Here is an 11,574-nt window from a genome sequence, read left to right on the forward strand (position 1 = left end):
AATTGTACCTTTTTCCGACGTTTGATGACTTAAAGGTACATTAGGTACAGACACTAGATTTTAGGTACAATCATCTTTTGATCAGATGCATTTTTAGTTTTTTTTTCCTTTTTCCTTTACCGTGCTAGTATATTTACTTTGCTTTCATTTTGAAGAATAAACAATTCTAAAGAAAAGTTGTCAAAAGGAAGAAATTAAAAAAGTCATATTATGTATTATCTTAAACATTTTACATTGCATTTAGAGTAGCCACTACGAAAAATTAACACTTTGCTTTGCTATCCTCAAATTCGTATTTTTTCTATTAATTTTAACGGTTATTTTCACTAAGTCAAATTCAATGGCCTTTGCGGTCAAATGAGTGAAAACAAATTGTCAAATGGGACTAAAAGATGATATTTTGATTGATTTAGATCAGAATAGGCCTTCAGGCGTATACGTCCGCTGCTAAAGCGGCTATTTGTAAGTTTTTGGCCCATAATATCATCGATAAAGGTAAGGATAAAAGAAAGAAAGTTGTGTCAAAATATGGCGACAAATTTTTTTGTCAAAATATGACATAATGAAAACCAGCCTTTATTCACACATACAGTTCAGTGTCTAGGATGTCTTCAAATTTCATATTTTCTTTAGATGAGAACTATAGCTATTTGACCCATATTCGCTGCACCTATCCTGTTGTTTTTTAAAAAGCTGGATAAAGAAGTATACTTCGCAAAGTGTGTTTTTTTGTCTTTTTCGCCAATATTTTTCAGTAGCCAAAATTAGACAAAAACAACGCTTCTCCGATTATAGGCTCAGGTAAAAAAATACATCCATCTTTTGTATACATGTTTTAAATAACATTTATAAAAAAAAAAACTACAAATGAATATGTAACTTATTTAGGTACAATCTGTCTCATTTAGGTACATTTATTTTATGATATTAGGTACAATCTCAAATTTCCATTTTTCAACCCTGCTGCGTATGCATCTAATACAGTGATGCACACGGAGTCGCCGGGAGCTTCTCGGCTTTCACACACAAGTCGTGTGTGCGCAGCTACCGAACTTATGCGCCGCTAGCAGCCGGTCAGTTTGCGTTTGTACTTCATGCTGTAAGCATCACATGCGCGAGCTGTTTTGCTGAGTACACACATACAGATACAAAAATACTGCGCTTGTGTTGGGAGCTCTGCCAACGCTGTGCACCACTGGTCTAATAGTATAGCAACAACTTACTGGCAGAGCAGCGCAGCACGCGAATGTATGACGATTCGGTGGTGCTAAACCGAAGAAACACGAACTTGACGAAGCAGCAAGAGTTGTGAGCAGGCTACGAAGTAGCAGAAAGAACATACAAAAAGCGGATTGCAGAAAACCCACTGGCTAGAATAGCATAGAACTAGATGAAGTGAAGCAGTGGCAGTAATACGAACGAATATTAAATCGAACGTGTTAAATGGAGACAAGGAGGTAGCAGTAAACCGAAGATAGTCTAATTAGACGATGCAGCAAGAGGTATGAGCAAGTTAGGAAGTAGCAGAGAGAACGTGAAAAATCTGAGTAAGAAAGCATGGAGCAGCAGCGATTGTTAGAGCAGATCTGAGAAGCAGAACATTATTTAATTATTGGTATTGCAAGTATGTATACAATATTGTAGAACGATTGTTGAGACAGCAAATTTGTATTTATACGCAAGCTTCATGAATAACGAGTAAGAAAGGGAAAGTATTGTTGATATGCGAAGAAGATGTAAAGTAGCTTAAACAACGTTGGTAGTGTTTGAATTTTCGCGAAAAGAAGTGTAAAACAAGTTTCATAATTTGTTTTGGTTTGTAATTTCGCTCGTTCAAAAGTAACAGTGGCAGCCAAATATATTGGAACGGCTTAAATGTTATAAATGTAGCGTACTATTTAAGGTTGAATACGATTTTATATTTTTTTATCACAGATAATCTTAAACTGATTGACAATTAGTACATAATGAATCAGTTTGATTTTGTAAAAAATAGCAGTGAAGACATTTGAGAACTTATAGCATTTAACAACATAAGTACATTATTTTGTAAGCGACGCGTAAGGTTAAGTTTTGATCGGTCATTTTAATACATATAAAATATTTTAACATGAATATTCAAACCATAAAAGCTATGACCGTGGCGGTGTTAAAGGAAAATTTGAGAGAGTTAGGACTGACAACGGACGGAAACAAATCCGACTTACAGACGCGCTTGATCCAACACTTCGGTTTCACTGATGATGAATTCAGTGATGGTGAATCAAATGCCAGCCGGTACGAAGATGTGGGCGCGATGGCTTCTCGTGATAGAAATGTTTCACACTTGACCTTAAGAGACATTGAAGATAGCGTATCGTCGTTTACTGGTACAGACTCACTCGACGTTAATCAGTAGGTAATCGAGTACGAAGATAGTGCGGCTACAGTTGGGTGGAACAATTTACAGATGTTCATATATACCCAAACAATTACTTAAGGGTGCGGCAAAGTTGCACATTAGAGGTGTTAGTGGCATACGAGATTGGTCATCTTTGAAAAAAGCCCTTATTGATGAATTCAGGGCGAAACTTTCTTCAGCCGAAATACACATCGTTTTAAGGAATCGTCGTAAAAAAGCAACCGAATCATTGCTTGAATATTTACATTGTCTAATTGAGATTGGTAAGCCAATAAGTATTGACGATGAAAGCGTAGTTGAATATTTTGTGAATGGTATACCAAAATAAATAAAACTGTTTTATATCAAGCGAGAACTTTAAACGAATTAAAATATCAGATAAAGGTTTACGAAAAGATTCGGTCGACACAACAGCTTCCGGTTAAATTGGCCCAAACACAGTATGAAGCTAAACGTACAGAGGCAAAATTAAATGCGAATGCGGGTGAAAACAAAAAATGCTTTACGTGTGGTGAAGGGTCGCATTTTGCAAGGAACTGTCCAGGAAAACAGTACCGCTGTTATAGGTGTAGTAAGGTCGGGCATAGATCTTACGATTGCACTGAGGCAGTTCCATCGCAAAAAGTTGTTAAGACTGAGCGGAGTGTAAATATGTTACGGGACGTGGGCGGCCTAATATTTAAGGACATACATCGAAACGGTTGTACCTTTTCTGCATTAATTGACACAGGAAGTGATCTTTGCATTATGCGATATGACACTTTGATGATGCTTGATCAGGACATCGAACTAAATAATGATAAACGGCGTTTGGTAGGATTGAAAGAAAGTGCGATTATTACAATAGGAAGTTTCGAGATAGAAATGGATATAGATGAAGTTAAACTTAATATTTCTTTCCACGTAGTCAGAGAAGCAGATTTGCGTTATGTTGCAATCATAGGCAACAGTGTGTTGAAGAACGTCAACGTGTTGGTCAAGGAAGGTGACGCAATCTTCGTTAAAAGATCTGCTGAGCCTGAGCCCGTGCAAAGAGAAAGCGATTTGTTTACGGTGTTCAAAAGTATTTGTATGTCAATAGAAGATTCTAAGGGAAATGGGGTGGGAGCGCAGTTAGAACATCTGAATGTAGAAGAAGCAAGGGTTCTGTCGAAGATGGTTAACGAATATTCCCCAGCTAAGAAAGTAGAAAGCCCAGTTGTTATGAAGATTATTCTTACATATGACGAGTGTCACATGTAGATCACTGTTTTATTGAAAAGCAAGTAAGTCAATAGTTAGAAGAAGGAATCGTACAGCATAGCACTTTGGAGTATGCCTCCCCGGTAGTATTAGTTCCGAAGAAAGATGGCAGCAAAAGGATGTGCTGCGATTACCGCAAATTAAACCAAAAGATAAATAGTCAAGGATAATTTCCCCATGATGTTGATTGATGATGTGCTGGAGCGGTTACAGAGTTCGAAAATTTTTACAACTTTAGATCTGGAATTTGGGTTCTTCCACGTGCCAGTGGCCGCGGAATCCCGGAAGTTTACATCCTTCGTCACACACCATGGTCAGTTCGAATTTTTATATGTTCCTTTCGGTATTTCGAACTCTCCCGCGGTCTTCTGTCTATTTGTTAGCTCAGTTTTCAGAGATTTGATACAAAATGGTACTATTGTTGTGTATATGGACGATATTATCGTGGAAACTAGTATTCAGAAACTTAAGATTGTCTTGGAGCGTGCATCAGAATATGGTTTGAGAATACGGTGGGACAAATGCCAGTTTTTAAAGAGGAAGGTATCGTTTCTAGGGTATTTGGTATAGGACGGAACTATACGGCCGTCAGAGGAAAAAATACGAGCTGTAGCAAATTTTCCGGTGCCAAATAGTGTGAAGGCGGTTCAGCGTTTCTTGGGACTAACGTCATATTTCCGACGCTTCGTTGCGGATTACGCAGCGAAAGCTAGGCCTCTTACAGACTTGTTGCGGAAGAATATTAAGTTTAAGATGGGTGATGACCCGTGCTTAGACTGCATGATCCACGTGCAGAGACGGAAGTACATACTGATGCGAGCATGTACGGGTACGGCGGGGTATTGATGCAAAAAGATTTAGATGATCCACAGTATCATCCAGTGCAATATATGAGTCGCCGAACTACCCCGCAAGAAGAAAAGTACCACTCGTATGAGCTCGAGGTTCTGGCCATTATAGAGGCACTGAAGAAGTGGCGTATTTATTTATTGGGATTACATTTTAAGATTGTTACAGATTGTAACGCATTCACTCAGACAATAAAAAAAAGCGAAGTTCCGCTAAGGATCTTGATGTGGGCAATTTTTCTTCAAGATTTCGCGTACACTATCGAACACCGATCCGGAACAAAAATGAGGCATGTCGACGCACTGAGACGAATGTCGTGTTTGATAATAGAAGACTATAAAACACCAGTTGAAACAGGCTCAGATGAGCGATGAGTGGATAAAAGCGATCCGTTAAGTGCTAGAAAAAGAAGAGTATTTAGATTTTTTCGTAAAATATGACCTATTACCAGTTGACCCAGTTTTGGAGCTATTGGTAGTACCGGCTGCAATGGAGGAAGAAATTATTAGAATAGCACACAGAAAGGGACATTATGGTACAAAGAAAACTCAGGATAGTCTGGAGAAAGAATTTTATATTCCTCAGTTGCGGTCTAAGGTAGAAAAAGTTGTTAGAAATTGCGTCCAGTGCATTATTACTGAAGGCAAAACAGGAAAAAGGGAAGGGTTTCTTACACCAATTGATAAGGAAAACGCACCGCTTTCAACTTTTCATATCGACCACGTAGGACCTATGGAATTGACAGCCAAGAGATATAAGCATATTCTGGTAATTGTTGATGGTTTTTCGAAGTTTGTGTGGTTGTACCCAGTAAGATCTACCGACAGCGCATCAGTTATTGACTGCTTAGAAAAGCTATCAACAGTGTTCGGAAATCCGAGAAGAATAATTTCCGACAGGGGAACAGCATTCACAGCAGAAGCGTTTGCAGAGTATTGCAAGTCAAATGATATTCAGCATTTAGTTATAGCAACGGGCGTGCCGAGAGGTAATGGACAACGTGGAACGTATCCACAAGATTGTTGTTCCTATGCTTGCCAAGTTATGCCAAGAAAACCCATCGCAGTGGTACAAATAATTAACAATATACCAATACGAGCACAAAATTCTCTCCATTTAAAATATTAACTGGGCTAAATATGCGTGTTGCTGATGACTTAGAGCTAGGAGAGTTGGTAAGAGAAACTGTCGTAGAAGAAATGGATAAGGAGCGAGATACCTTGCGAAAAGAAGCTCAATATAACATCCAAAAAATTCAGCAGGAAAACTGTAAAAATTGTAATGCAAAAAGAAAACCTTAAGCGAGATACAATATAAATGACTTAGTTGCGGCAAAAAGAATACAATTCGGACCTGGTCTAAAGTTATTGACTGCTGTTGAAACCTAAGTACAACTAAGTACAAGGTAACTGCCACGTTCAAGCATGGTAGATATGAGGTTAAGAAGGTTGGGGATCATGAAGGCCCGCGAGTTTTGAAAGAGAGCCGCTTGAGTCAACACGCGTCGCGCTACTTGCATTTGCGAACTAAAAAGCTCAAATTACTTTGTAAAAACTAAGAACTTAAGCACAGTGTTAATACTTTCATTTTCCATGCAGACTTAGAAGATAAGTTACGAACTACTAAGTATGTAAAGCGAAGCTACTTAAAGACTAAGCTGTGGAATTTAACTGATATAAATAACAAAACTACATTTTAAACTACCTATTCAAATGTGAACCTGAACTATTTATTGCATTAAACTACTTAAAACTAAATATTGCGTTGCAATTATTGGTGTTTGGACAGCTTGAACCCACATATATATAGATTAATTTCATTGTTTAACGATGAGGAACACGTTTATCAATTTGTTTATTTTCCATTAAGCAGGCTGTACAGTCCGTGTAGAGAAACGAACTAGTGCGGAACTGGTTTGGAACCATGACTAGTACGCTTTAATTCTCTTTTGCATGCTAGCGACTGCCCTAGGAAGTGTCAATTGTCCCCCGTTGTATACCTTTAGCTCTAGTTCCGAACCAGTTCTAAATTCGGCAGATGAGATCTAGTTAGTTCTGCACCCCTTTTTCTATAGTTCGAACCAGTTCCAAATTCGACAGATGTGATCTAGTTTTTGTCATAACGACTTTCCGCTCTGCCAAAGCTGACATCAAAACGGAGCTTTGATTGGTAAAATTGTTCTCCAAATTGCTAACGGATCATTATTTGTAATCGAAAAAATAAAAATCAAATAGTAATTATTTCCGTTTGAGCGAAAAATAAAACTCAATAATAATTCATAAAATAATGATTAAATGCTGATTTAAGTTATTTTACTCATAAAGATTACCGTACCTGCTTTTAAATTTTAAAATAAAATAGTTTAGTGAAAGTACCACATTTCGCTGCTTTTGGACTGGTGCTGAACTAGTTACTATCGGACTGGTTCGTTTTTGGCGATAAAGAACTAGTACTGAACTAGAAATTTGGTTCACTAGTTCATGTTTTCCCTACAGGGGTTCAGTGCGTTTTCTGACTAGAACATTTTAATAAGCAGTTTGTTTCTAGTTTTGTACATGTAACAAAACTTTTTAGGTAGTTTGTCGACCCTACCAAGTAACAGTATAATGTTTGAAGCGATGGTTAAAGTTGAAAAAATAAAGAAAACTAGATGTTTTTGTTTAATTTTACGCGACAAACGCCCCCCATTATGAATTTTCATACGATAGACCATGATACAATAATTTTTAGAAGGTAGTTTCACTCATGATAAAAACATTAGAAGGTAAAATCATTCTCTCAATTCGTCGGCCATGATTTTTGCTGACGTTTGCAAACATTTTAAAATCGTATAAAATTGAAAATGAAAAAATGAAATTTTCACAATTGTTGTTGTTTGAGATTAAAAATGAGAATGTGTGTGTGAGCTTGAGTTCGAATTTTAAAATTATATTGCTGGCAAACGTCAAACTGCCTCTCAATGGTTTTACCTTCTAATGTTTTTATCATGGTTTCACTTCTTCTTCTTATCCGCCATGTTAGCTATCTAACAGAAAACGTGTTTCGTATTTTCTGCTGTACCAACTTAAAAAAAAAAAAATCCAGCTTCTGACGTTGGAAAAATAAAACAAAGGAAAGCCAAACATATAAGTAACTAGAGGAATTTTCTAATATTTTTAAATAATTTTCTTCATGACTTCGCGAGAGTGCACCACGCTTTGAACAAAATGACTTTATGGGGGGTGTAGAGGGGGCCGTACACATCACAAAACTGAAAAACGGACGGCGAGGAAACGCATAGTTTACGAGTAATTTGTTGTTAAAGTTGAAAATATCACCTAACAAAATGTATGATAACAAACCATTTCAAACAAATACAAGTGTGCAGAAAACACACATATCAACTAAATTAAGCTCTGTGAACGTTTATCTATTTTATATTATATTAATTTCATTATTTAACGATGGGGAACACGTTTATAAATAATTTGTTTATTTTCCATTAGTCAACCGAAATAGTAGTGGTATTCATCTAAACCGATAATTTTATCAAGCAGGTAATCTTATAAGTTACATATATAGCTAGAGTTGCGACAGAGTTCCATTGGCTTTAGTTTATCAAGTTTATTCAGTGAAATCGCTGGAGAAATTTATCTGAAATGTGTAAACGAGTTTCCATACAAATTTTGACAGTTCATATATAAGGTTTACACAATTATAAGTTTATACGGTTTACAATGCATTTATAGGGTTTGATGGATACCCTTAATATGTATGAATGCATGTATGGACAATGACCGAAACGAAGATGGCCGCACGTGTGAGTAACGTGTTGCCAGAATACGTTTCGAAATGTGTTGCCAGATGTTCAAAGCGTAAGAATATTATAAAGGCGAATATGATAAGTGCTATTTTATTATGAGTTTAATAGCTATTATGAGTAATATGTGTGCAGATAATGTAATTTTTCAGTAAAATGATAATAATTATTGATTGTATGATTTAAATATACATCATAATTATAGTATAGTCACTTTTTTTTATTGAGAAGTTCTGCTCAAAAATACTTCTGCTCCCTTTTTTCACAACACAGAAAGAGGATTCTACTTTGTGAGGGTTACAATCCTTCTGCTTCTTTTCTTCGGACCACAGAAGGAGAATTCTACTTTGTGAATTTGTATAAGACATTTAGTTATTTGCGAAAAACACTTGCGCTTTTCGCACTTTCTTTTGATGCATTTCACGCATTTTTATATACAAGACATTTTTATAAAACACCCAGAAACCATAATAGACATCACTGGGGCGGCAGCACCAGGTTTACCACACAGAAAGGGGATTCTAGTTACCTACAATTCTAGTTAGCTACATCACACACCAAAAGGGGAATTCTATTTGGTAAGGGTTATAATCCTAAAGCGCGGCCGAAGGCCGCCTACGCAGAAAGGACGCAACTCCTATTTTTCGACTCCTATTTTTAGTTTTTTTCCAGCGAAACGGTGAGTATTCTTTACTTGTTCCTATTCGCCTTGATAATATTCTTATGCTTATACTCATAATTGCTATTAAACTTATAAAGTAATATAACTTATTATATTCGCCTTTATAATATTCTTACGCTTTGAACATCTGGCATCACATCTTGAAACGTATTCTGGCAACACGCTACTCACATGTGCGGCCATCTTCGTTTCGGTCATTACTTACACACTTACATACTAATTCGGTTCTCTAAAGCAAAGTAAACAAATTTATAAACCGTGTTCCTGGTCGCTAAATAATGAACTTAATAAAATATGTGTAACGCGAGCTTTTAGGTTGCAAGAACACTTCCGGCAACTCTCCGCTAAATGTACCTCAACCGTGTATCCATACATGTTGCGCAACATGTGTGGAAGGGTACCTACATGTGTGTATGAGTATGGATGTGTGCGAACGTATCCCTGTGCGTGAATGTGGGCGAGTGTAGGCGTGTAACTTTTTGAGTGAAAGTAAAAAGCAATTTTCGCCAAGATGATAAGTCGGGGCACGATCGTCAAATAACAGAAGGGAAAAAGCAAACCAAAAGTCTGCTTAAAAGGGTGTGAACGTGCGTGAAAAGTTCGCGGAATTTATTTACGCGGACTGAAATGAACGAGGTAAACTCGAACTCTCTTTCCCCTCTTATCCACACAAAACCGGTTTTAGGCGGACTGAGCAGTCCAGTGTGCGGAGGCTCAATAAGTAATTAAAGATATGTTAGTGCCGTTTAACCGGGATTGAATACCGGTAAAAAAATAATAAAAAAAAGGTGGATTAACACTGTTTTAAGTCCTGCTAAGAGGTAAGTGAAGAAAATTGAAATTTGGATATTTGTAAAGTTTTTTTATATATATAAATTGAAGAAGTTAAAAATGATTTGTGGATAGATAATCGAGGTGATGTGGCTAAATAAATAAAAGTAAAAGTTGACTTTAGTTTACTGCAGCTAATCTCATAAAATAAAATAAAATTTACAAAATTTAACAATATTAATAAAATTAAATTAAATTTGTAAAATTAAACTAAAATTATAAAATAAAATAAAGTAATATAATTGTTATAGAATTAATAAAGTAAAGTGAAATTTATAAAATAAAATGGATTAAATAAGATGAAGACATATTTATAAAATAAAATTAATAAATTTTATTAAGGAAAATTAAATTACTTTAAATTGAAAAAAGCAATAAAATTAAGGGAATGCAGTCGTATTAAGATAAAATTAAATAAAAGTCAAAAATAATATTAAATTAAAGTAAATAAAAGTGGTAATAAATTAAAAGTAAAAGAAAGTTAATATATTTAATTATAATTTGTTTGGAGTGAAACGAAGTTCCCCTAAATACCAAGATCGTGACGCATATATGTACGTGTGTGTGCATGCAATTGTTGAGCAAACCAGCAAGAATATGCAAAATCGACATATACACACACGCATGTATGTATGTACGTTTGTACATACATCCATACGTACAGGCATATATTAAATTGTATTGGCGCTAATGTAGTTAAAAAAAAAAAATAAATAAAAATTTAATTAAATAAAAAAAAAATTATAATAATAAAAAAATAAAGTAATTAAATAAAATAAAAATTCCTATCGTGTAAAAATATTAAATGTGAGTGGTTTTTTTTAGATTTGCGGCAAGAACACGTAACGGGGCCAAAACTTTTAAATTTCTACGTAAGCCCTTTACTAGGCGAAGAGCATTGTAAACGGCGGAATTATCGAAACGGCTGCAACATTTCGGAAATATATAAGAGGGCATTGACCGTGGTCAGATGGGGCGAGTCTATGTATGAAGGATGAAACAATAGCATACACTGTGAGATCGGCCTAGGGAGAGTTAAGCACCACAACAAGAGCGTCCAGCGAGTACTTCCACTCGCCCATCTGATTGCGTTTTTTTGTTACACCGAACTGACTTCCAGGTAGCGAAGAAAATCGAAATCGTTCAGCTAAAGCGGTGTGGGAGAAAGAAAACAAGCAAGGAGAAGGAGGATCGTCATCGCGCAGCGAGAGCCGCTTAACTCAGCGCAAGCTACGCCAACGCAGACTTCAACGCGAGCAGCCGAGGTAGCAGGTATTAGTGTTAGCTATAGTTGTAGTTGCTTTTTTTATTTGCATTCTTTTCATTATTGAGTATGAATTTTCCATAAATTTTTGCTTAAAATTAACTTTGCCTTTTGGCCTAATCGGGTTCTATTGAATAATTTTGATTTTTTTATATCTTACTAGCTAGTTCTTGAATTTTGTTGCTTAAGTTTTTTTTACTCACGTTTTTATGGATTTTCGCATTAAGCGAGAGTTTTCTTTTAGNTAACGGAAAGCCTTAATATACGCCGTAGAGGCTTATGTACTTAAAAGATAACCTATGAGCTAAAATANCTTGTACATAGACATGGGCGTCGCCAGGATCGAATTTAGGGGGGGCCCGACATATAAAAAAATCCCAAAATTTTCATCTTTACACATTCATGTTTCTGGCATGCGGGGGACGATATGTACTTGCCGATTTGTTTTACAAAAATTATTTAAAAAGCAGACGTCGGCAGGTTGCTCAGGAAACCGGTTAATCGTT

The sequence above is a fragment of the Rhagoletis zephyria genome, unplaced genomic scaffold (genome assembly GCF_001687245.7).
Source record: "Rhagoletis zephyria isolate East Lansing unplaced genomic scaffold, Rhagoletis_zephyria_1.1 Rzeph_scaffold_02218, whole genome shotgun sequence".
Classification (NCBI taxonomy): Eukaryota; Metazoa; Arthropoda; class Insecta; order Diptera; family Tephritidae; genus Rhagoletis; species Rhagoletis zephyria.